The sequence below is a fragment of the Meriones unguiculatus genome, chromosome 19 (genome assembly GCF_030254825.1).
Source record: "Meriones unguiculatus strain TT.TT164.6M chromosome 19, Bangor_MerUng_6.1, whole genome shotgun sequence".
NCBI classification, from domain to species: domain Eukaryota; kingdom Metazoa; phylum Chordata; class Mammalia; order Rodentia; family Muridae; genus Meriones; species Meriones unguiculatus.
In genome coordinates, this window is record NC_083366.1 from 57050063 (window position 1) to 57077892 (window position 27830).

General features: G+C 42.2%; 1 protein-coding gene across 1 annotated transcript in view; it reads right to left on the bottom strand.

Annotated features, from left to right (window-relative positions):
• The window catches only part of Adtrp (androgen dependent TFPI regulating protein), an 82147-nt gene extending 61130 nt beyond the window's left edge, over window positions 1-21017 (bottom strand). The window contains exon 1 of the mRNA XM_060372437.1: window positions 20904-21017. The gene's annotated coding sequence lies outside the window, so the exon portion shown is untranslated. The remainder of the gene's footprint in view (window positions 1-20903) is intronic.
• Between the last annotated feature and the right edge of the window lie 6813 nt (window positions 21018-27830).

The following is a 27830-nucleotide window of genomic DNA, read 5'->3' on the forward strand; positions in this document are numbered from 1 at the left end:
CCTGAATTAGGCACATTAAAGAGTCCCTGCCACCCCACTTTTTCTAACAGATTTAATGTGTCGGTTAGAAGAAAAAGTGGGGAAGAGCCTTGAACTCATTGGCACAGGAGACAACTTCCTGAACAGAACACCAATGACACAGGTTCTAAGGTCAACAATCAATAAATGGAACCTCATGAAACTGAAAAACTTCTATAAAGCAAAGGACACTGTTATCAGAACAAAACGATAGCCTACAGACTGGGAAAGGATCTTCACCAACCCTATATCTGATAGAGGGCTGATATCCAGAATATATAAAGAACTCAAGAAGTTAAACAGCAACAAATCAAGTAATCCAATTAAAAAATGGAGTACAGAGCTAAACAGAATTCTCAATAGAGGAATATTAAATGGCAGAGAAACACTTAAAGATATGCTCAACATCCATAGTCATCAGGGAAATGCAAATCAAAACAACCCTGAGATTTCGCCTTACACCCATTAGAATGGTTATGATCAAAAACTCAAGTGACAACAAATGCTAGAGAGGATGTGGAGAAAGGGAAACCCTTCTCCATTGCTGGTAGGAATGTAAACTTGTACAACCTCTCTGGAAAGCAATCTGGCTCTTTCTCAGACAATTAGGAATAGTGCCACATCAAGATCCAGCTATACCTCTCTTAGGCATATATCCAAAATATGGTCAAGTATACAACAAGGCATTCAACCATGTTCTTGGCCGCTTTATTTATAATATTCAGAAGCTGGAAACAACCCAGATGTCCCTCAGTTGAGGAATGGATACAGAAATTGTGGTACATTTACACAATGGAATATTACTCAGCAATTAAAAACAAGGAAATCATGAAATTTGCAGGCAAATGGTAGGAAATAGAAAAGATCATCTTGAGTGAGGTATTACAGAGGCAGAAAGACACACATGACATATACTCATACTTATACACTTATAAGTGTATATTAAACATATAGGCTAGGGTCAGAGGGAAGGGGAGGAAGACCATCCCTCTCAGTGGACTGGGGGAGGGGCAGGGGAAGAAAAGAGGGAGGGAGGGCATTATTGGGAGGATGAGAGAGGGGTTACAGCTGGGGTACAAAGTGAATAAATTGAATTAATAAAAAATACATTAATAAAAAAGAGTCTCCACCTCTTCCTTAACAGGCGTCTCTTCTTTAATAGGAATCTTTTCTGTAACACGCATGCACAGCTTCCCTAATACCCCATACATCTCTGAAACTCACATAATGACCAGGAACTCAACTTGTTAAAGATATGCTGTTATTTCTTAGGAGTCAGAGATGCTGTTGTCATTTCTAGAGTTTACTAGAAAGCTGAGCACATAGTAAGTGCTTTACAAATGGTTGTCCAATAAGACAATGAACAACCCACTTAAATTATGTAAAGAAGCTGAGTGTGGTGGGTGGAGGCAGGGGAACCTCAGAGAGGTCAAGGCTATCTAGGTCTACACAGTGAGTTTCAGTCCGCCAAGGCTACGTAGTGAGAACTTGCTTCAATAAGATCAAATGTATAAAATAAGATAAGGAAAAGACCTGAAGAAATATTTCTCAAAACAAAGTATACACACAGATAGTGAACACATGAACAAAATGTTGACTATTACAAATCAGTAAATGCAAATTAAAAGCAAAACTGAGATATCAACTTACTTCTGTCACACAATGGTTAAAGTATTAGTGATATTGTAGAGAAAACAGAACCCTAGTAGACCCTGAGTGGGACTATAAATTAATCCAGCCACTACTGAACTATGAAGATTCCATAAAAAATCAAAATGGCTTCACCGTATACACCATATGATCCTACAATATCAAAACTGGGTGTACATCCTCAGGAGATAAAGTCAGAATGCCAAATATACATCTGCCCACAGATGTACATTTATGAGTTATTGCAGCACTACAGTCAGCCCTTGTGGTGGGAAGTCATTCTAAATGTCCAGCAGTAAGTGAAGGCACGCATACATAACAGGTGGCATCTAACAGACACTCAGTGCTATAGCCTTTGCATAGAGAAGATCTTGCCAATAGCATCATGGCTCAACCTAGAAATATTATGGTAAACAAGGTGATACAGGTCCATAAAGACAAATGCTGCAAGGTCTCACTTATATGAACAGTCTCGAAGTTTCTCTCACTTCTATGAAAAATCATTAAGTTTATAGGAGCATTGATGGCTATTGAGGGATTGAAGCAAGGATCGGAGTAGAAATTAGTTTGTTACTAGATAAAATTTCAGTTCCAAAGGAAGTAAGTTCAAGAAATTACTTGCGTATCGTGGTGGCTACAGTTAATAATGTTGTGTACTTGAAGATTTTCAAGAGGAAGCATGGCAGGAGAGAGAGATTGGAAAGACTGTAAGGACTGAAGATAGAAAGAAGAGATCTGAGGTGCTGTCTGCAGTGAATGGCAGCCATCGCCAGCATGATCTCATGGTAACCGCAGTTGCCTGCACAAGACAGGGTCTGTCTACAGCCACTCGCAGACTGAGGAGGAGCTCATGCGGCCTCACACCTATGCTCTGAACTATTGGCTTTCGGTGGATTTGGGTGGGTGGGCAGTCATTGCCTTCAGCTATATACCAACGAATATATACGTTGGGGGTTGGTCTGATGCTTGTATTTTGATGCTAATTACTGGCCCTCAAGATCTGATAATTGCCCAGATACAGCTATCCTTGTTGTGTAAACCTGCCTAAGACATTATTTCTGATTGCTTAATTTTAAAAAAGCTGACCTGGGCAGTGCAAAGGTGAAGTGGGCAGAGAGCTAAGGTTCCAGGGCTTGGGGTAGAGAAGGTCTTGGGAAGGAGATAGACTGGAACAGAGAAGAAAGGAGGAAGCCATGATGGGTTAGCATGGAAAAGGAACAAAGTGGGCCAGGAGAAAGAACTCTAAGAATGTTGTAGAAAGAATTGGCCCAGATGAAGAGCATCAGCAAATATTTGGATTATGGGTTGGAGGTAGCCCAAGTAGGAATGGTTAAGGCTGATTGCATGAGATGAGGGATGGGAGATATGGAATATGGAAAGTGAATTATCTGCCCAGCCCAAGGTGAAATAAGGCAAATCTAAAATCTAACAGGTAGCTGTGTTTTATTGAAAATGATAGTGGATTAGATAATACTGTCATAATAATTATAGGGCAAATAATAAACATGAGAATATATATATTCTCATGTATAGTTCCAGACTTGGCCATACAGATGGTCCTGATTAAAATCAAAATGAAGAGTTATAAATGTGGGAAAGAATTGGGTGGGAAGGAGGGGGTAGATGAAAATGGTCAGAAGGAGATAGGAGAGGGAGGGGGTTAAGAGTAAAACAGAATGCATTATGTACTTGTGTGTGATATTGTCAAAGAACAAATATAATCAATAAAAAGAAAATTTCCCAAAGATTGTAAGCGTTCTCACCACAAAAGCTATATAAGATAATTCATATGTTAATTAGCTTGATTTAACCATCTAAACATTTGCATAGTTTAGAACTTCATGCTGTGTACAATAAATGTTTACAAGTTTTGTTTTGTTTTGTTTTGTTTAGTTTTTTCTCAAAAAATGTCTATGTATAATGTGGGGGCATTTTAATTCAGAACATGGCCGCTCTGGCAAGAGATTACATCCAAAGACCTTCTAGGTCTATGTGATTCAGCTGGAATACAGACATGCCTTTAATCCCAGGAGACTGAGGCAAGCAGATCTCTGAGTTCAAAGCCAGCCTGGTATAGAATAAGTTTCGTGTTAAAAAAAAAAAAAAGGCTTAGGTCCAGGTGTGGTGGTACCCAGCAACTCAGGAGACAGAGGCAAGCAGATCTCTGAGTTCTAGTCAGTGCTGTTCAGTGGCAGATTTCACTGGGAGAGTTTTACAGAGTCATGTTGAAGAGAGTTCAACCTAGCTAGACACAGGTAAAGACAGATGAGCCAGAGAATAAGAAGGAGCCAAAAGATGAGGACAGATTGAGAGTTAGTTTGAGGCAAAGCTGGGCAAAAAGTCAGAAGCTGAGAGAAGCCAGATTGAATCAGTCATCTTGGAGAGGAGTTTGAGCCAGAACAGCTGAGTTAAACTAGCCAACCATAGTTCAGAAAGAACTAGAAAGGGTAAGCTTATTAAGCAGTAAGTCTCAGAGGCTGAAAACATTCTAGGACTAGAATAGATTGTATATAAGCTAGAAGCTTCGAGGACCAGGTCTAAGTTAGCAGATAGAGGCAATAAACCTCCAAGATGACAATTACATCAGGATAATAAAAGTTGCTTTCACATATGTATAAATATGAGTAGCAGGAGTATTTGGTTATTGAGCCTCTCAAAGCTGACTCATTTATTATAAACCTACTATGTTCAGAGCCTTAAGCTGTTGTGTACAAAGGAGGAGACAGAGTCTAAAATGAGCTAAATTGTAGGCTAAGTCCTGAAGGAACTCAAAGACAAATGGAGGAGACAGATACGTAAACAAAAAAATTACAGCAAGATGTGATAAGTGCTATAATGGGGATATACATAAAATAGTAATGGAGTTTAAATCATCCTGCATATTATTCTGTCATTTTAAATATGCCGAAGAATGAACTAGGGTTAAGTGCATTGAGGAAATCATCAGAAACTCAGTCACTATACAGAAGAAAAAGATTAAAGTCGCCTCAAGGCCACCCACATGAGAACATTCTCTACCCTAGCTTCATCAGTCTCATCATTCAACCTTCCCTTGGTGGGGGCTGCCTCTGGGACACAACTGGTACAGCCAATGGGATGGAGAGCCCCTGCAGTGAGGCCTGAGCCATCTAGTATCCTCAGCGGGACGCAAGGCAACAGGTAAATTACAGATGATAGTAAGAGCAACAGTTCTTCCTAACAAATATGAGACCTATGGCCAGTCACCCTGGGAAATGGAGGAGGAAGGAGGGAGGGGGTCCCAGACTTCAGTTGGAGCTTGGCTACCTAACTCAGTTAACTCACTACCCAGTTGCCTTGGCTTCAAGAGCCCTTTTAAGATGGAGGGTTCCTTTGAAAGTTGATCTAAGGCCTTAAGAGCTGATTAACTCTGTCCACCCAGGGCGACTATGGCCTCCCCAAGGAAGATGGAACATCCTGAGACAGACAGTGAACTTCTGCATTATCTAGTGGTGTCTAACACACCTCTTCACCCCCAGCCTATGCAGGTGTCAGGCAAATTCTAAATGCCCCTAAGGGTTTCCTGTGAAGGTAGGCATCCTGTGTTACTGATAATCACCAAGGGGCCCTGGGCTTCTGACAGCTCTGTGCGCTGTCATCACTCAGTGTTTCACATACTCTCCCAGTCCACTGGTGTCTCTGGACCTGTATGACCTTGTCAGTCTTCTCTGTTACCTCTCTCTTTGAAAAAGGGGGAGGATTCTAGAATAACTCTCTCTCTCTCTCTCTCTCTCTCTCTCTCTCTGTCTCTCTCTCTCTCTCTGTGTATGTGTATGTGTATGTGTGTGTGTGTGTGTGTGTGGTGTAGGTGAAGTCAAAGGGCGACCAGTTTCTCCCAGGGAGGGGGAATTTCACAACTCTAAGTGCTTTCTCTCCAGTGGCTAAGAAATTAGTTAGAATGGCATGCTAGCCCACTGCTAAGAATACTTGTTTCTCTGGGTGGTCGATGTAAAGGCCATTTCTGAAAAATCTATGGCTTCCGATAACCGTCTAAAGACTGTTTTGAAGAGAACATGTGTATGTTTCTCGTCATCAAATTAAGCTGGTGTTGAAAGGCAGGAGCTTGTTTCTTGTTTGTTTGTTTGTTTGTTTGCTTCTCTATTTTAAAGTTAACAACTTTCTTCAGCTCCCCCTCTGCCTGCTACCCTGAGGACACTGGTTCGGATGAGCTTTGCTTTGGGGTGAAATACAGGGCTCTGCACGCTCCTAGAGTCCCTGAGAAGAGATAGAATTTCTGTCCAGGGTCTCTCCGTTACTCTGTAGCTGGAGATCCAAAGACATTATCTTGATTACAAGTGTCAGACTGACTCACATTAAGAGCTGAGATCAGGAAATAAAGCTTTTGCAATCAGCTGGTCCAACTGCTTTATCTTTCAGATAAGAACATTAAAGCTGAGAGGGACCAAGCTTGCCCAGCACCACAGAGCTATTAATTTAGGGACAATGGCAAGACATTTTATATGGTTTTTATTCCTAGTATTGTCAATCTACCTACTTGCAGAAATTAAGGTAACTTTCTTGTAGATAGTACATGGCTGGGCAATGTTTTGGTTTGTTTATTTCTTTGTTGGAAACAAAGTCTTGCTCTGTAGCCCAGTCTGGCTTCCAAATCATGATCCTCCTGTCTCAGCTTCCTAAATGCTAGAAGTATAAATTAGCTCTACCAAGGCTGGCTCTTAGCTCGTTTTTTAAGTGTTATGCCAGGATATGCCTTAGAGTTGGAATATTTATCCATTTAGTAAATGGTTTTCAGGTAGCTGTTACCTGTCAGGATTCAAATCTCCAGTTTAATTCTTTGTTTCAGTCTGTTTCTACTATGTCTTATTCCTCTGATCCTTCCTCCATGGCTTTAGACTTTACTTGAATATGTTTAAGGCTCTATCTTGATTTATTTATAGTATTTTGATTGTATCCATTTGAATGTCTGGACATGACAATATACACAGTCTATTCTTTTCCACTTGTAGCATATGTGTTTACCTTAGTTGAAATATGGCCTCCTTCCATCCTTCCATTTCGACTCCTTTATCTTTCCTATTTTTAAATACTGTTGCCCTGTATTACTTGGTGCTACGTCTTTTAACCACTAAGCAGGATTTACAAGAAAAGAATTGCTCTTATCCGACGCATAAGTGAAGTGGCTGTTGGCTAGGGACTGACTTTTGTCACCAACCACTAGTGTGGCTCAGTCTTTATATCATCCTCCTCTGTTGAGTCCAATAGTGGAGGAGCGGTTGGTATTGAAGCCTCAGGCAGCCTGAAGTTCCTAAAAATAACCCCCCTGGGTCATGCCTGGCCCAATGTGGGCATGCAAATAAGGTGAGACCTGTGACCAACTAGAGAAAACCTATGAGGCTGTCAGATGAAGTTTCTGGTTGTTGTGGTAATCTCAAGTTTCAGTTGAAATATAGCCTCCCCACCCCTGTAGTATTTTTCACTCACTTATTGTTTGGAATTTTCATACATTGTACCATGTGTTTTGACCATGTCTATCCACCTCCCCTATGTCCACCATACTATCTCCGTCTCAACTTTATGTCCTTTTTTTTTTTTTATAACCCCCTGAAATCAATTGGTGCTGCCCACATGCTCACGGGAATGGGGTTAACCTCTGTGGCTTGGGCGACCTATCATGACACTGAATCATCCAGAGGTAACAGTTCCCCCCCCAAGGGTGGAACCTCGGGGGTCACTCCCCACATGTGTTGGAATCTTGACTGGTTTGGTCTTGTGTACTTCCTGTGCAAGTAACTGTCAGTTCACGGATGCTGTGAACTGGTAAGTTCGTCAGCTGGGTCATGTCTCAAGAAATCTTCATTTCACAGCTCTCCTCACCCTTTCTGCCCACTCTTCTGGAGCGTTTCCTAGGCCTTGGATGTGGGGGAGGTTAATAAATAATAAATAATAAATATTTCAACAACATGGGAGTGCTATACTTACATATACTTGGCATTTTGACCATCAGTGTGCCTCTGCATTAACTGTTACCCATTGCAAAAACAAGTTTCTCTAACCAAAGTTGAGGGCTACACAACCCTGTGGGTGTCAGCTTAAATATTTGGGATGCAGTTTGACTGCATGCCCATTTTAACATAACAACAGTAGGCTGTCCTTGGATGTCTATGACCTTCCCAGTAATGAGCTTTTAGCCAGGCTTGAAATCCATCTTGTGGAGCAGGCCTCATATCCAATCAGAAAGCACTTGGCTAATCCTGTAACCTCTATGCCGCTATTGCAACAGTGAACATGTCTTGAGAAGCAAGTTGGTATTTGTATCCTGCAGGGTCCAGGGCGGAGTGAGGTCATTTGTCTATTTTCTGCCCCAGAGTCCCGCGTGGCAACTTTTGGCACCATGTAAAGCTAGCCAGCAAGGGAGAGTTTCTTGATCAGTCAAGGTTAATGTCTGTGTCCTGCATCCAAAGTTAGTGACATCTTCAGCAATAGGGTCTCACTGTCTAGTTACGTTGGGCAACCAAGAATCAAGAGAGACAGCCTGTGTTGTTTGAGGTTCCTCTGGGCCTCAAAGGAGGTACCCTGTGTCTGGCATGGAGATTTTCATTCGGTCTCTGGGAGCAACACTGTCTACCCCGGGAGGGTACTTATGCTCAATATCCTATATTCTATATTATAGTGTTTAGCTTACAAACTAGTAATTGTTGAAAGGCTTCATATGCCCGTCCTTTCAGTTAACCCGGTCACCGCCCATGTTATCCCCTAACTTCCTGCCTCCATCCCAACTTCAACCTTTTTCTGGATGCTGCTGCTGAATAAACGCTGTAAGCAGTCTGCTCCTCGTCCTCAGAACTTGAGTTTTCCACCCACCAGGGGGCTGGCAGTGAGCGGTAACCTCAGCAGAACAGGCTTCTCAAGCACCCCTCCTACTCCTATCGCTTATTTCTGATTTTCACACATCCCGTTTGTTGTCTCCCCTGATGCCTTAAATTCCCTTATTTTATCATTTTCAGCGTGAGTTACTTCATTTTTAACACAGTCTTTGCTACATTTGTGTGTGTGTGTCCTTCTGGTATGTGGAGAGGTCAGAGGACAACTCACGGGAGTGGGTTCTCCGTATTACATTTCTGAACAGTTCATGGCTGAGGTTGGCATCCTTGGCCACATGTGAAAGGTTGTGTGCCCTTTCCTTTTGGTACCTGTGGCTCCCGGTAGAAATGTGCATTTACTTAATTTGCATCCTCCTGTGGTTCGTCTATCTTTTATCTTTGGCTGCTTTTAAAGACATTGTCATAAACATTCAGAAACTTAATGACGGTCTGCCAAGATATGAATTTGTCTGGTCCAGTCATATTTGTTTTGTTTTTTCTTAAATCTACAGGTTTACATTTTTCATTTAGTTTGGGAAGCTTTCAGCCTTTACTTTGTCCTTTTTCCTTTCTTCTTCTTCTTCTTCTTCTTCTTCTTCTTCTTCTTCTTCTTCTTCTTCTTCTTCTTCTTCTTCTTCTTCTTCTTTTTGTTGATATTTTTCAAGACAGGGTCTTTCTGTGTAGCCTTGGCTGTCCTGGATGCACTTTGTAGACCACACTGGCCTCTAACTCACAAAGATCCTCCTGCCTCTGCCTCCCTGAGTGCTGAGATTATAGGCTCACCACCATAACTGCTGTCTTTACTTTTTTCAAATGTTCTTTCAACCCCTCTTTCTTTCCTCCTTGTTCAGAATGGGGCGCCAATGAGATGTTTTTACAAGTCTGTTATTATTGTCTGATGGTCCAGCTGACTTTCTATTTGTTCCCTCAGTCTATTTTCTCTCTGGTCTTCAGACTGGCTGGCTTCCACGGCCGTGGCAAACACCTCTCTGGTTCTACAGCCTGTCCTCTTGGCTCCATTATTGCTCTCACACAGTGAGGTTTTATTTCTTGTCATTATATTTCTCAGTTCTCTACTTCCTACTGACTCTGTTTCATAATTTGTACTTCTCCAATGATATTTTCTATTTTCTCTTGTTTCAAGAGAATTTGCAACTACTCATGGAAGATGTTTGAAAAAATGATCATTGTCTTAAAGTCTTTGTTAGATGACTTTAATATTCTGATTGAACTGTTAGGTTTTTTTTACTCTAGATTTGATTTTGTTTTTCTGGCTCTTGGCATGACTGCTTCATTGCATTTATATTTTATGAAGTTTGGTTATCAAGAGACTCTAGTGTGTGTGTGGGTGTGTGTGTGGTGTGTGCATGTGTGTGCACTTGTGTATTCCAGTGACCATACCTATACCCATGCATACGCATACAGAGGCCAGAAGAGGAGAACAAGAATCTTTCTCTATCATCCTCCAGCTTTTTCCCTTAAGACAGACTCCTCATTGAACTGGAAGTCTGCTGTTTGGGGGACAGTGGTTGACCACAATCTACCTCTTCCATCCCCCCCATGCTGGGGTTAAAGGCATGAAAGGCCATACCCAGCTTTTGCGCAGGTGCTGGGGAATCAAGCTCAAGTCCTCAGACTTACACAGCAAGTGCTCTTACCACTGAGCCAAGACCCCAGGGCCCAGCTTAGAGGGCTCTAATTCCCATTTAACCCTTAAATTTTAGCATTCAGTCAGCCTACGTGAGCTTGGAATGTAGGTCCTAGGTTACGGGTCCAATGACAATTTCATCTTTTGTGTCTATTTTTTTTTTTATAATATGTTGATCATGTCCCTAGTATCATGACCAAAAACGTCTCTAGATAGAACCAAAAGTTCTCGGGGGTAGGGGGTCACTTAGTTGAGGACTCCTCTTTTTTAGAAGTCAGAATAATCCAGTATCTCCAGTGTGGAATAGAATACAACTCTATGAGGAGAGAAATGCCCTTTTTTCCAAAGCAGAGATGCACTTCTGGATCTCATCACTTTGTGAGCCAATGAAAGAGCTCCATTCTCCTCTTTCTGCAACTGCCCACACTTGCGACTAAGATGCTGGCAATGGAATAGGCTCTGATTTTCTTAACAATCCAGCTCCTAGGTTGATTTAGCTCTTGACAAACAAGTGACCCTTTTTAAAGACATTATGGCTTTCAGGTTTAAAGTGACATCCTTCTAGAATCGAGTGTACCATTATAGTTAGCTTGAGATGAACCTGCCAAAGATCACCCTCAGATCCGTCCTTTTTGACTTTTTAGTTTCTTTCTATTTTTATACACTAAAAGGATAGTCACATGACCTTTTGAAAGTTTTTGCTAGTCTGCCTAAAAATAGCACTTCTTCGCATAATCAAGGAAAGGTGCTGTGTTTTTACCAAGGCCCTTATCTTAGAAACTGTTTCCACTCATTTTGTCAAGAGTTGATTTGGCTAATTGTTCACTGAGTATGGACGGATGTGCCTTTCTCTAACTACACAAACCTGAGATGAAACCAGGTTTACAAAGCAGCTGAGTTTGAAGCTGTCAGCCCTGTTTGGCAATTTTCTACTCGCCTCCTGAGTTTGTGGCATTGCATTTTAATTAATTAACTAATTAATTAATTAATCATCATGCTTCTGATCGACTCAGATGTACCCATAGTAACTGACTTGCCACCAACCTCCTCTAGAATGTTCCTGGTATTTGAGGGCACTCCAAGCAATTCCAATTTGTTTCCTAGGTGCCCAAAATAAATTAGATGAAATCAAACCCAACTCTCTTTATTACTTCTAACAAAACCTGGCTTCTTGCAAACTTGGTCTCCTGGGGATGAAGATGTTACACAAACTGTGGATTCCTTGGGCAGAATTGTAGCTAGTTCTTAGATGTTCAGAGCAAGAATTTCCTGCAACTCTGGCCCATCCCTGCATCTTAGTCCTGAAAGATGTCAACATATCTGCTGTGACCTTCTTTCTGCCTTTTCTTCTTGTCTGTCCATTTCTTAAGATTCAAAGGGCGTCATGGCAAAAGGGATATGAAAAAGGCATAGATGGGCACTAGATAAAGCTTAGCTTTGTGTCTGCAAAGTTGTCTATGCAGAGGCCACTTTTCTTGTGAGCTCCATGGAATGGTTGCCATGATGATTTCTTTTCTGTTCTGAGATGTAATGGTGTCTCCACTTGCTACCACTGTCTTAGCAGGAAGTAGATTTTATATACTTCAAATTGTGGGTTTGGTTCTTCCCACTTGTGTGGTCATGTGAGGCAGTAAAACTTTATACCTGTTTCCTTGACTGTGAAATGAAGGCAGTGATACAATGCCCCACTCACAGCTTTGCAGGGCTCATGAGATAAGACAATCCACATGGGTGCTATACACAGCCCAGAGGGTTTTTACTCTTCAGCATTTACTAGGTTTTATGATAAGAATAGCTTCTAGAGCAGTAGTTCTCAAGCTTCCTAGTGCCACGACCCCTTAATACAGTTTCTCATGTTGTGATAACCCCTAACCATAAAATTATTTTTGTTCCTTCTTCATAACTGTAATTTTGCTACTGCCATGAAACATAAAATATATACATCTGCGTTTTCCAGTGGTCTTAGGTGACCACTGTGAAAGGGCCATTAGATTCCCTAAGGGGTTGGGATCCATAAGTTGAACTCTGCTGTTTAAGAACAAGAATGTTAGCGCTTGCACCTACCAACTGAAGGAATCATTCTAGGGACCTCCAAGAAGTGTATGGCTTTGGGAGGTGCATCTACGGGAACAAGTTAGAGATATGTTTTCCGTTAAAAGCATGGTAGAAGGATCAATTCTGCCATGAGACTGTCGAGTATTAGCATTAGGAATTTTTTCCAGAAAATATTCAGGGAGAAACAATTTCCAAGAATATTTTACACTTGTCTTAAGGCCAACATTAGCTTTCAAGCTGAAGAAAAAGCTTTATTCTTTTTCTTTATTCTATTTGGGGCTTTCCGTTAAGGCTGCCATGACCCAGACTTTCCCACTAGCCTCTGTTACATTTCTCAAAAATTGAAAAAGGCATGTGAGATTGGCCTGAAGTCTGAGGTTGGTGACTTATGATCAAGTCTGAGAGGTAGAAATGAGCCAGCATGCTGCTGAGTTCGGGTCATAAAAATATGGGGTAGGGTATGAAGAACAGCAAACAGTGTTGAGTTGATATTTGTTTTAGGTAAAACAGAGTTTGAACTAAATTATAATTACAAGTATTTTCAGTGAAACAGAGAAAATATGGGAAATTAAAACATATCTTACAACCTATCAAATTCTTAGTATTAAAAAAATGATTTTGAATATATAGCCCAAATATGATCAGTTAAAAGTCTTTTCTTCTTGGTTACTCCTCTTTGAGGAGACCACACTCATGCTCTTGTATGTTTTACTTTCTTCCCAGGTGCCTCTTTTATTTTCTTAACCCTTATTCTCAAGAAATCAGATAGTAGGCATGATGCTAAATCAATGATGAAGGAAATACACATTAACTAAATCAACCTCATAAAAGATTGGAATTTTTTCCCTGTTTGAGGATGGAAGTTTCCTCGTGACTTCAGTAAACTAAGAAAAATAAGAAAAACAGGTACTGTGAAAGTTTCTTAGTACTCTAGCTTTTCTACCACATCACTTTTTTTTTATAGCTCAGAAGTAGACAATAAGAAGCCAGGTGGTGAGTCATTTAGTAGCTCCACAGAAAAGAAAGCCACTGTTCCCATGTAGAAGGAATCTCTTGTGTCTGTATGGAAGCATCACATGTCAACAAAGAGCCAATGCCCCATAACTGAGGCAGGAAATAGAAAGGGGGGGGGGCATGCGGCAGGAGAAAGAATTCTGGGATAGAGTCAGGAACCCGAGATTCAGCTGGTAAGATATGAGGACAGACATATCGAACCTGAGCACAGGTAACCAATGACATGACAAAATATAGAGAAGTAAAATGTGCCATTTTAAGTTATGAGCTACTCAGAGAAGAGCCTATGTATATGGCCTAAGTATTTGTAAAATAATATTTTGAGACTCATGAGTCATTCCAGGAGCTGGGGATGGGAGGAAAACCCCCATCCACAGGGTCAGAAGACAAAACCACTGTTCCCACGCTCAGAACTACTAAGACATTGTTACACAATCCCCCTCCCTTTGCAATGAGTACTTGATCAGACCATACCAGAGCACCCTGCATGAGTGCTATGGACTATCTGTGCCTTTTGTCCCCAAATCTATATGCTGTGAGATGGTATATGGAGCTGGAGTCTTTAGGAAGCTTTCATGCTAAGACTGATGCCGTTAAGACAAGAGACCACAGAAAGCCTTGTCCTTCCTCTGCACCATGTGAGGTTGTAGCCAGGATCAGCATCCTCACAAGTGGTGGGCTGGGCAGGGACTTTGATCTCGGACTTCCTATCACCCATGACTATACAGAAATAGGCTTCTGTTGTTTAAGCTACTTCATCTACAGTATATATATTAAACCAACCAAGACAGTCATAGACTAGGTGTACCAAGTCTAGCTTCCATCTACCTTTTTAAATAGGAAAAAGAAAAAGTCACTAATAGTACAACACAAAAAGATGGTGGATCTGTGTGACTTGGTTTGAACTCCAAGAGTTCCTTCTACCTACGAAAGAAATGGACTGAGACAGAAAGGGCATTACATTAAGCATTAGTAGATAGTGTCCATTTACCATTATGTGTTATTTCCATAAAATTATTAAAGCAAATATGCCATTTATATAGGTAAAAGATATGTTTATTAAGCTTAGCAATGGTCCAAGCACACTCAGCACTCTTTACATAGCCTCTCATGTTTTGTTTTGTTTTGTTTTGTTTAACAACACTAAGGCACACATTATTACGTCATTTGGCAGTTGAAGAAGCCTGAGTGAGTTAAATAACTTATCAAAGAACAACAGGTTGAACAACTGGGAGAAATGTCAGTTGAAACTATTTTTATCTCAACTCAGAACCCTGCTGTCCCATTGGAGCTCTGCGTACTACTGTTGCAGTTTTTCAAAATCTTGAGATTTACCAAAATAAAGTGATTGTATTTATATACTTATTTATCATTTTTGTTTGTCTGGTTGGTTGGTTGGTTTTTTTGAGACAGGGTTTCTTTAAGTACCCCTAACTGTCCTAGAACTAACTCTGTAGAGCAGTTGGCCTCAACTCAAAGAGATCTGCCTGCCTCTGCCTCCCAAGTGCTGGAATTAAAGACCTGTACCATCACCACCCAGCCAAAATGACTGTTTTACGAAGTAAAATAAAATCCATCATCTTCATTAGTCTAAGGTTCTTTCTCTGTAAATAGCTTTTATAAGAGTTTTCTTTTTTTATTTTTTATTTTTATTTTTTGCTTAAATGTCAGTTTTATTAGAAATACTCAGAAATAGAATGTCACCTTTTCATCCAGGGCTCCTTTCAGCACCTGGAAGGCAAGGCCTTACACCTCTCTGTAAAGTGTATTGGAGCCTGCCCTATGGGAAGCTCCTGATAAACAGTGGGCATCATTACCATCACCACCTCTGCGGCCACAGACTTCACAAGTCCTCATTTACATTGTATTTTAAAATCAGAAAGTGCATTTCTCTCTCTCTCTCTCTCTCTCTCTCTCTCTCTCTCTCTCTCTCTCTCTCCCTTTCCTCCTCCCCTCACCCCCGGTCTGAATGCCACAGGAGCAAGAAATGGAGTGATGGTCAATAAAATTTCCAGTGCTCACACTTCATATCCTTCAGCAGTGGATCTTCAAACAGGCAGGCAGTTTGTCTCTGTTTCTGATTCTCATTTGCCTTTGCCCTAGAAGGCGGCTGTTCTCTCTCTGGCTCAGGACCATAACAACATTGTCATCCAGCTGATGCTTAGGGTAGGGTTGCAATGGATAAGTTATCCTGTTGCAAAAGGCAGTTTCCCTCACACATGCCCTCCCTCAGGTGCAAGCTACATCAGCCATGATGCCTGCAAGGCAGCACATCAAGGGAGGTACTATAAATAAAAGAAAATGAATGTGGCCCTCATGCTTAGTGGACAGTTTTTAAAAGGGTCAAGTGGTTTTGTTTGCCTGATACATTAAATATTTGTTATGTCATGGCCCTACTTCCACTAAGTGCCAGCAGGTGTTCATATATTCCTGGGAGTGAAGCAGATTGAGGGCACAGAGACCAAAAGCCCTGATACAAACTCTGAAAAAGCAGTTCGCTGTAGGTTTCCTGGTACAGCAGGCTCCGTGGGCTCACTGGGATGGTGCCCTCATCGTATGAGCATGCTCAGTCTGTTGTTAGTGTGTGTTTTCAAGGATGCTGGCTAGAGGAAACTGTGAAAAAGAAACCTCCAAGCTCAGCACGACCCCACAGAACTTTCTTTAATAGGGAAGATTCCTATCTTGTCCTTGACCAGCGGCATAGCAACTAGCTGCATGTTGTCTCTGGGCTTCTGAAATGTCACCAGTGCCACAAAGAATATAAGATTAATTTGTATTTAAATAGTTCCATGTGCCTGGTCTTATTGGCCCATACAATATTAGGGTGACTAAGCAATCCTAGCTGACCCAGGACTCCATAGTTCTGAAACCTTCTCAGGCAAGCTAAGCCAATTGGGTAAACTGCAAGAGCCAATCTTGATTGTCAGCTTATTAGATGAAGAAATACCCAGGGCATCAGCGAAACACACCTCTGGATATTCTGTGACGATTTCTCCAGAAGAGATTAGATCTTGAGGCTCAGTCTGAGTGACCAGACTAATGCCCCAATAAACTCACGAGATAATGGTATTATTTGGAGGCGGCAAAAAGTAGGTGTGGGTGTGGTGGGGACTAAATTCTGTGGAAAGCAGTGCGCCGGTGGCTTCTTGGGACCTATATCCTACACCGCTGTCCTCTCTTCTTTTTCTGTCTCCTGCCTGTCTGCTCAGAAATGAAGAGCCTGCCCCGCCACACGATTCCACCATAGTGGTCCTCAAGCGTGTGGGACCAGCAGCCAGTGAACTCTCAAGCTTGTTGTGTCGTAGCAATGCGAAAGTCATACATGCATCATGCTACAGTAGATCCCATTTTTACACGTTTAGCAACTGTCAAAGTAGAATTAGCTACGCCTGAAACGTGTAGGATAGAAGGGAGAGAGAACCGTGCATACTGGCATGGAACTGACTTTTCCTCTGCAAAGGAAATGCAAATCCTAATGGTGAGGGTTCTTAGAACTGAGGCAATCTATGAAACCTCAGTGAAAGATTTTAACAAAACACACCCACCAGAACACCAGGTGCAGAACACAACAGTAGCTAACTTAGATATGTTATTCAGATCACTGGAGAGTAAAAGGCTATCAGTTGCCTCATTAAACTATTACAATAGCTTGGTGTCCCTGATCCTAGGTGATTTCTGATTCACTGCAAGTTTTTTTAATTGAATTTCATTTTCTTGCAATAGGCTTCTGCATTCTAACAGTTTACCTACCTCCACACTACAGCCTGAATCCTCCCACTAGAAATGGATCCCTTTCAGTATTTCCTTCAATTAAATCACAAATAAGTCTAAGAGGGGTCACATGAGACTGTACTGGTACCGTATTTTGTAATTATGTCTCTTTGCTTTATTGACCTCAACTATCAGGGGGTCCCAGAGGAAAGAAGTCTTGGTCCTATCAAAACTCAGATGTGTTCTGCTCCTCGTAGATGTATATTGATTAGCAACTGTGACCAATCCAAATTGTAATAAAACATTCTTTTCTATATTTGAAGAAGAACCAATTACTTTGAAAGTTCTCCATGTGTTGCTGTTTGCCGCTCTGAAATGGTTGGGACCAGAAGCTTTTTTGAGTCATTCCAGTTTGGGAATGTGACATAGACTTCACCAATGAGGCACTTCTAACATGAAAATCTAGAACCAGAAACTCTCTGATCATGTTGCCAGCATGCTCACCAATATGTCACATTTTAGAGCATTTCCAACGGAATACGGTAGTGGTCACCTGAATCACAGTGCCCTATCTATCCGTCTTGGGTCTCTTTGAGCCACCGAGGAGAGATGGTACACATTTTGTTAGTAAGCCCTTACTGCTTAGATACTTCCTCTCACAGCATGGTGTGGTTCAGTTAATCAGTTTATGCATTTCTGGTCCCTGGAGGGCAGTAGCGGAGACCAGAGTCACAGTGTCTGACGTAATTACAAGCATAAAGTCAAGGCCATGGGTCTGGGTTTGTTGTTTTCAAGTGTCTCTCTGTGTAGCGTGTTGGCTTTCAATTCCATGTTGGCCTCAGATTAACAATCCTCTTCCCTTGTGTTAGCCTCCTTCATGCTAAGATTACAAGCATGCCTCACCATGTTTGGCAGGTCTACGCTTTTGGTTGTTTGTTTTAACAAACAAATTTCTCTCTCTCTCTCTCTCTCTCTCTCTCTCTCTCTCTCTCTCTCTCTCTCTCTCTTTCTCTGTGTCTGTCTCTCCAACTTCATTGCCTGGTGCATAGGAAGTACTTGGGAGTGTTGTCTTAAAACAGAATTCCTAGCCCCACGCTCAGAGAGTCTGCTTTAATGTGTCTGAGGAAGTGTCTCTTGAAATAATCAAAGAGTAAAGAGTCAATTTTTCCCCCTTGGGTATGAACCCAAGAAATGTTGTTTAATTATTAAAAATATACAAAGGGGGCTGAAGAGATGGGTCAGAGGTTAAGAGTACTGGATGTTCTTCCAAAGGTACTGAGTTCAATTCCCAGCAACCATATGATGACTCACAACTATCTATAATGAGATCTGGTGCCCTCTTTCTGATGTGCAGGTGTGTATGCAGGCAGAATACTGTATACATTATAAATAAATAAATCATATATATATATATACACACACACATACATATATACACATGCAAAGGGGTTTACATTAAAATGAAACTTTCCTTTCGACCTTTCAGTTTATTCAACCTTTCAGTTCAGTATTAAAACTTCCTTCTCCAATGGCAAACACTGCAGCTAATGTTGTAAATATTCATATGTACGTAATCTCAAAAGGTTAATAAATACATTTTAATATAGATTTTAAGCATAAGGGTCAAGAAGAGACATTTAGAATGACATGCCAGAGGGCACTGGTATGGGTTTCTCTTAGAAAAATCTCCCAGAAATGTTTTTTTTTTTTAATACTTTGGTTTATTTTCACAGAGGTTTGCTTATTCCTTTCCAGATAATAATTTGGACTATTAGAGGGCAGATAGTGCTGCTGTGTTGAAATCACAGTTAGCAAGGGGCCCTGGCCAACTCCTGCAGCCAGGTTGCTTTGAGGACAACAAGACCAGTGAAAAGACACAGCTGAGAGCCCATCTCCGTGCTCACACCCCAGGGTGAACACGGGCTTCTGAAAATAGAACCCAGGACACTGTTCTGATGAAGCACTGTTTCTATGAAATAGAAAGAAGATAATCCCTCAGATGGATTGTCTTCACAGGGAAGACTACCGTGACTTTTAAACACCTATCATCTTCATTTCTTTGGAGAAACCATCTTTTACAAACTTAACAAGCAGGACTGGTCAGCAAGTTCAGATTCTTTCTCGCTGTTTTTTGTCACTGGTGTGCCGTAGCCAACAGAGTGGGCGTGTTTGCTCTGACCACGTTCCGAGGGTCTGACACACGTACAGCTGTGCTGTTTTCCCGTCCACATGCTGCCTGCAGCCTGTGCTGTGTGGTTTCTGTAATAAGTGACGAGCTTTAGGAGGCTCGCCTCATGTGAACAAGAGAATATCTCTTGTCTCTTCATTTTAATAATGCACATCCTCAAGTGTAAATCTGTACTTTCTTTTTACTGAAGCCTGGCACGGGATCCTGGAGGTAAGCCTAAAGAGATCCACAGGACAGCTAACCCAGCATCCCTGACATCTGCTACGTATCTTCTACAAGAAAACTTAAAGCAAGGTGTGGTGGCACATAGGTTGGCAGAGGCAGGTGGATCTTTATGAGTTCAAGGCTAGCGTGCTCTATGATGCAAGTCCTGGATAGCCAAGGCTACATAGAGAAACCCTGTCTCAAAATAACTTAAAAGCAAGGGTGATCTTACATATCATGCAATAATGCTGTCTCTTCCTGTTGCCTTTGGCTGCTCCCCTTTCATATCTCCTCTTGCTATCGCACTCCATCTGAGGTTAGCATACTCTGATCCAAGCACATCCTCCCTGTCTGTGGTGCTCTCCAGGTATCTATCAGCTAATTTCATCCCCGGGAAGAACCCAAGGAATTGTTATGGGTGTAGGAGATAGACAGCATGCATGTTTAACCATCATGGTAGAGCCAATATCAATAGCACTTTCCCATTAGTTTAGTGTGTGTGTGTGTGTGTGTGTCTGCTTATCCACCCTCCCCTACACTCTCTGATCATGTGTCACTGAAAGTCCAAACATCACATCATGTAAGACGATCTGAGGTCTTGGAAATCAGGCAGGCTTGGCTGACGAAAGGTCTGTTCGTTTTACTCTTTCTGGGACTGTTCCCATTGCAAAGAAGGGAATACATTAAAGTCGCATCTCTAGACTTTGCATAGAAGAAAGATGAGGAAAGGGCGCTTTCTGTACTTCCAAGCATCTAACTTTCCATGGGTAACTCAGCCTGTGTGTCTGGGGACTGGAGTTGTAACTCTGGATGGGCGAGTTGCACACTGGCTCGTGTAGGTGTGCACTAAGGCTGCAGGTGAAAGGAAGGACACACCTAGGTGCTTTGATTAGGATGAGTTAGGTTTTTCTGGAGGGCTTGGTTGCTCTGCAGCTGAGCCTGCTACACAAGTACCTGCTTGGTACCATGAGTCCAGTGTTGGTTGGCTAATGAGCTACCGACTTCAACTGGGAGTTGGAGAAAAATTAAGGTTGGATTAGGAAAGGAGTGGTGTCCGGACAAGTCACTGGAGACGATTTTGAAAACATCCTGTGACTGCAGTTTTTATCTGTGTCTGCCTTGGCTGTCTCTTAAAAGAACCAGAAAGAATTACCTAGCCAGAGGATTGTTGCTAGGTGCCCATAGGCAGTTGGGGAACCTTTGGAACAACAAGCAAACAAGATTCCTTATGTGGTGTTTAATGGAAGATAGGGACAGAAGAGGAAAAGGTATTTTGCCCCTGGATCCAACTTGTCTGGTGGGCAGGAGCACTCTCCAACTCCTTTTCTCCATCCTTCCCAAAGCAGTGAATAGCACTAAAACCTTCCCAATGAAGCTCACACTTGAACTATATTTGAGCAGACATCTGGTAGTGATTTATTGGCACATCGAAACATTCAGAAAAATCAAGATAGAGTCCTAGGAAGCTACATAAAATCTACCTCCCTTTCCAGCCTCTTCAAGGTCTCACCCTCCCAGCCTGTTCATCTCCATGGACTGCTGAATGTCAGACATGGTGATGACACACAGAACTCACCTTAGCAACCTGGATCTTCTACCAAACGCAAAGAGCTTGAGATGATGCCTGATTTCCAGTGGCCAGGGAGGTTCCCTGTTGCAGAGCACTACCCTACCAAGACAAGCTCTGTCTGAGAGATAAGAAATGTTCAGTGGCCCCTCCCCTCATCTTACCCATCCCTCTTGTGTCCTGGCCAGCAGCCAGTCAGGGAGGAGGGACACTCTGCCCTGCAAGCTGTTTCTCTCAGGACACGTAGCCTCACCTTGTGGGGGTTCCTCAGGATGGCTCTTCCTGGATTTCAGCCCCATGACCAGGGATGACACAAAGCCAAGGCCTCCCTCGGGGGCTGGTGGTATAAGTCATTTTGCTAATGGAAAAGAAAAGCAGGAGAGGGGCACCTCTGGCTTGGAGAGCTGTTTGGCTGCTGAGACACCTTTCAAGGTGAGCAAGCTGCATACCTGACTGATGATGGTGGCAGCTGGGACTGCCGGGAAGTATGGGTGTGGGCACTATTTTTTTTTTCCTAGTGAGTGGGAGTTTAGAGGCAACTCCTTCTAAGGCTGGCCAGAAACCAGCATGAACTGGGGGCTAAAGATAGGACAGGGCAATGTATGAGTACATGAGGGTAAATGTGTAGGTGTGGATGTGCACAAACGCTACTTTTCTGCCTCTAAGCTCAGAACTGGGTGTCCTTGGTTGAAACTTGTGCTTAGTGAGAAGTTACAAGGGCTTTAGAATTTGTTGCACAAAGTGACATGAGTTCATTGTGATTTTTTTTTTCTAAACACTTTTTTAAAAAAGCACCATTATCTTCTTATCATTTCTCTCGAACAAAATCTGACTCCAGAGTCCTAAATTACAGAAAGAAATCAAAACGAACCTGCCGCGTTGGAGTGTGTGACGGCTCCAGAGACCCAAATAGTCTTTGACCTTCCTTCCCGTGAGCAGAAATGCTTCACAGACACAATGAGGGCGCTTTAGTGCCCAAGGACGACACTGAACACCAGTGTTGGATGGAATAGCCGGGGTGTCAAGCTGGACAGACTTGGGTTTGGAGCCTGCTGCTGCTGCTGTGGTCTCTTCACACCACACACGTAGCTGGAGTCATCCCAGGAAAGCTGGGTGCGTGCTGGTTATGAGAGGCCAAGAGGGAAGGGACACAAGGAGACCCCTCTGCCCAAAACCTTTGTGGCTTCCCTCATCCGAGCAACACCTGAGAGCTTTGTTCATTATCAGCCCTCTAAAAACAAGAATGTGGGGGTTAGAAAGAGAGAGAGAGCTCAGAAGCTAAGCACATTTTCTGTTCTTTCAGAGGACCTGGGTTCAGTTCCCTGTACCCACATGGTGAAACTCCAGTTTCATGGCACACAACATCCTTTTCTGGCCTCCACAGATACAAGAAAAAAACTGTTAGTACATTTATATACTTGTAGGCAAAGCATTCATCTAAATTAAAAAAAATTAAATAAAAATGAATAAATCTTTATTTTAAAAAACCCACAATTTTGAATCTATTAAGTAGACTGATAGGTATTTTCCACCAATGAAATGAGCCAATTCAAGCCAAATTAAAGTATAAAGGCAGGTTTATTGGGGGAAGCTCTCAGGCAGGTACACTGACCTTACAGTGAAGTCACCAAGTAGAGGGAGACAGAAGAGATGGTGGGTGGGGGCAGAAAGAGAGAGAAAACATTCATGCATGCAGAAAGGAGGGGGGAAATGCAGAGAGACAGACAGGAGGGAACCAAACTATGGATTATATAGTGAAGAGCCTCTGGGGGAGAAGAAGCCCTAGCCCTGGGCTGGAAAGTTCAGGGTAGAGGGCCAGGTATACAAGCTATGTCCTGTAACAGGTAGGGACTGGAGGATGCTGGGAGAACCTGGAGACCAGGTCCACTTTGGCTAAATAGGCACCTCAGCCACTTGACCCAGGTCTGAATCCCAACATAAGCAATCCACAGAAATAAAGAATATTTCTAAGTCATATTTTGATAAGGGTCTAGTATATAGAATCCATGAATAACTACAACTCAAGAGCATAGAAGTAAAATAAACAAAGAACTTGAAAAGTCATGCCTGCAAAGAAAACATATCAACAATTGTTATGGCCAACAATCCCATAATATAAACACTCAGCACTCTTAGTTAACAAGGAAATACAAACAAATGGGATGATGAAACAGCACTTGTCCACTGGAATGATGGCAGTAACGAAAACGAGCAGGTGTGCGATTAAAAACCGACACCTTCATTCGTCAATGCACAGAATGAATCAGCTTCAGTGGAAAACAATTTGGCCATCTATTAATGTTAAGCATAGGATGATCCCACGACGAAGCAATTCCACTTCTAAGAATGACCCAAAAATCGATAATGGGAATTCTAGCACAAAGTTGCCCAGAAGGTGAGATGGTTCAACAGACCAGAGCACCGGCTGCTCTCCAGGTGACTTGGGTTTGATTCCCAGCACCCACATGAGGCTCACAACTGTCTATAACTCCAGTTCCATGGGGCCTGATATCCTTTTCTGACTGCCAAGGCCACCGTGCACTCTTGTGGCACATAGTCACACATGCAGGCAAAATGCTTATACATGTAAAATAAAATAATTGATTTAAACGTTACGTACAAATGCTCATAATAGTGTTCAGAAACTCAAACCAACTCAGATATTCGCTAAATGATGCACATGTCAATTAACTAGATTTTGACGAGTCCTGGAATGAAGCACCTGATGACATTCTGTTATAGCAGTGACCTTGAAGACAAGGTGCTACGTGAATTAAGACAGGAAACATCATATACCACAAAGTTTGTGTCAATATAATGTCCAGCACAGACAAATAGATACAGAAATCAGCCAGGACCTATCATGGTGGAAAAGGACAGCATTGATGGTTTATGATCCTACAGACATATTTGATGCCATTGAGCTACACACTGAAGATGATTGAAATATGTTTTATGTATATTTTTTTTTTATGAAGTAAAAGTGGCAAGTACTGAGTTAAGATGTAGCCTATGCTTTTGGTTTCATTTGTTTTGATTGTTTTTATTGTTGTCGTTTTGAAACAGTCTTTTATAATAGTCTAGGCTGGCGTCAAACTTAAGATCCCCTTGCTCCAGCATCTGTAGGGCTGTGGCTGCCCATCACCTTGACTGATTTTAATGTGATCTGCTTGTTTTTATTTGGGACAAGGTCTTACTACATAGCCCTGCATGGCCTGAAACTTTTTATGTAGATTAGTCTGGCCTTGAATTCAGAGAGACCTGCCTGCCTCTGTCTCCCAAGATCTGGAATTAAAGGTGTGTGCCATCACATTTGGTTATAATTACTATCAGGTGTGTGTGTCTAAAAGTGATTAATCTTTTTGCATGGACATGGTAACAGACAGCTCTGAGGATGCAGGACATTTGTATTTAAGTGGCACACTCACCCTCGTAGAGGCTTCAAAAAATGACTGACCTTGTGCGTTCCTTCTTTCCTTCAAAAATGACTTTAAAGAGAGCTATTCTTTGAGCCCAGTCAAGAATCTCTTGGGGCCTGGCTGTGACATTAGGCTTCTTTACGTCAACCTACCTACTCTGGGCTTAGGAGAGCTGCCTACATTTCAGGCCTGAGCTTGCCCTGTTTGAACGTTAAGCCTAGAACCTTTCCCCTGATCCTTTCCTTAGAGGGGAGGAATTGGGAACTAATCCCATAGATACTTGGGATTTTGAATGTGGCCCAACTCTGATGTGGGTTTGGGAGTTTGTGGACTATGTTGGCCCAGATACCACCCCCAAGGTCACCTTTGCTGTTGCCATTATCTTAAATCGAGGGACAGTCTTTGTCCCTCGATATAGCTTTCATATAAGAAAACTGAGCATTTTTGATCTTCATTCCAGGTCATCATTACCCCTTGAGCAATGGTGTTCTTTTGCATGACAAACCAGGAAGGAGAATTTGAATTTGGAGAAGCAAATATCTGTCTTCAGATAAGCAGGAGACAGACAGCCCTTGGGGAAAGCCAGGCTTCCTGGTTAAACTTACACCACCTCTGCCTGACCCAGTTAAAAGCAGGTGTCTGTCCTCAGCCTCAGACAGCCTCTTGGCTCCCAAACCCTTATCTTAAAAACATAGCTGGTTGAGCCAGGCATGGTGGCGTGCACCTGCAGTGCCAACACTCTGGGAGGCAGAGGCAGGAGGACCTCTGTGAGTTCTAGGTCAGCCTGGTTTACAGAGTGAATCCATGACAGCCAAGGCTACACAGAGAAACCCTGTCTCAAAAAAATCAAACAAAACAACAAGTGCAAAAAGGACAGTTATATTTCTTTACTCCACTCAATCGCTGAACAGCCTAAATTCAGTCCTTCACTCTATTTTTATAGTTCAGATTTCCAGTGAGCTACCACAGACAGAGGTAACTGAGTGAAGCAGTGGAAAAGGATGACGTGGAGTGGACTTCAAGAACCAGCAGAGAAGGAAGAACTGTCCTCGTCAGTGTTTAGGGTTAAGATAATTCCAGATTGCCTGGGGTCACACAGCAGACTCTCCTACCACAGAAGGCTCTGATTCTAACAAAGGCACCTTGGAGCTTCCTGCCACGAAAGAACAAATCAGGCCCCTTCCCTTCCTTCATCTAGGCAGCAGTATGGTTTGTTGGCACAATGCACAGCACTTGTTAACCACTCCAGGAAAAGAAAAGGCCACTCACTCTGATTAGCTGTCAGAACTAATTTTAAGCCATGTTATTATATGGTAAAGAGGAGAACAGAAATCTACAGAAACTGTACTTAAGGCCAGCGCCTAATCAGATTCTTTTCCCCTTCATCTGTTCCATACAAAAGCTGCCTAGGATTACTGGGGTGAGCCATTTCTTTCCTCGCCTCAAGTGTTAATTAAACGGGATATTTTAAAAATATACACCCATCTCTCCAGGTAGAACAAACTGAGACCTTTGTAAATTTCTCAGTGGCTCCACTGGCTTCCCAACAGCTCTGCCCAGTTCCCCTGTTGGGACACAGCTCCAGCAGCAATAAGTATACAGCAATTATTTCTATCACAAATATGTCCCCTAAAAGGTGTTCGCCTTGTTTTGGCACTTGAATGAAGAGCGTGTTATAATATCGGTGTTCTTTGTTTTCCGTTTAATACTCATGGGTTCGCCAAGATGTCGGCGACAAACATGATGCTATTTGCTTTTGTTCCCTTTGAAAGTGTTTTCTGCTCAAGCCCCATCTCTTAGAGCTGCTGAGCGTCTCGCTGTGGAAAGCAACTGTTTGTAAGGCAGCAAAATGAGCAAACTCAGCCGGTGTGCTTAATGTAGGGCAGACTTGCTAGGGCCTGGTCTGAAACCCTTCATCCTCCAGAGCATCTTGGAGACTTTCGGAAGACAATTCAGATAGTAGACACAGGCTTGTGAGGCTGGAACAGAGGGACATAATTAGTCACTTAATCATAATTGCTGAATGCCCACTACAATGTGCTTCCTGGCCAGTTGGTGACCACTCAATCCAAGTAGGGTACTTTCTGCAGAGAACTCTGGCTGATAGAGGACTAAGCCTCCAAAACGTGATCTGGAGATTTAATTTAATTGAAAAACAACAATATAATTTGTCTGTTTGCAGAGAGTAATCACCCCCTTAGGCCCCAGAAGATACGCCCTAAGACCCCTAGTGAGTTTGTAAAACCACAGCTTGTATCATTCATACATATATGATTTTGCCTACAAGTACATATTTTTGCTACTGTCTTGAAGGGAGCACTGCGAGGCCATATGTAGTGGTATGTACCCATAGTCCCATCACAAGCCACAGAGTGAAAGTTCAGTGCTAGCCTCGGCTACATAGTGAGAAGGCACCGCAATAAGTAAATTGAAATAGATTCTCTGTGGTGTATAGGAATTGTCAACAATCCCACTCTTGTGCATCAGAAAGAAGTGTAAGCGTTATATGACACAGCTCTCCCATACTGCAGCAGTTGGACTCTTCTCTCAAAGGAAAGAAAATCAGAATAAAGGGGAGGAAAGTCTCATATACGTGTGCCTTGCAGACAACTGAGATGGCACCTAAGTAACTCTTGGGCAGATAGTACACACAGCATGGATCCAAGACTCGGGCAGGACAGAACAGGGCAGAGTGAATTTTCATCATGTTAATACTGACCATTGCTAACTGAATGTGTAGAAAGTGAAACTCTGAGTAAGGAGAAACTATGGAATTACTATTTTTATTCTTAAAAAAAAATACTGAGAGCAGAACATGGTACTCCCAGCACACAGAAGAGTAAGGAGGAAAAATATTTAGTTCTAGGTCAATCGGAGATATACAAAGAGTTCAAGACACATTCGCGTGGGTTCTTCTCTCAAAGGAAAGAAAATCAGAATAAAGGGGAGGAAAGTCTCACATATGTGCCTTGTAGTAAATGATATTTGGAGACAAGGAAATAGTAAATGTCTCCAGCTTTCTGGGTGGCGTTTCTGTGTCACATAGACATGATTATCTTCAGATTTGGCTCTGTCATAGGAACATTAGCTTTCTAGTAAGATTGTATGGTCAGCTGGAGCAGTTTTAACTTGCCCAGGAATAATAAAGTAAGTGTTGGGATGTTGAGGGATTTACTTCTATACTGACATGTAAGATTTGAACTGGAAGATATTTACAAAATACCTGGAGGTCTATAAGGTAGAATCAATGTGTTAAGGATGAATTGTGAGCTATGGAACACAGTGCATTGGATTTGGGTTTATAAAATGACCAAGTTGTACTAGCACCAAGAAAAACCGTAGACAGAGATACAGAATATAAATGGGTTGAAAAATACACCAGGGGTCCAAACTTGGGGGAAAAGTGTCATGTCCGTATTAAAACTAAGCTGAGCTGGGCATGATGCCTCATGAATTTAATCCCAGCAATCCAGAGGCAGAGGCAGGCAGATCACTGTGAGTTCAAGGCCATATGTGG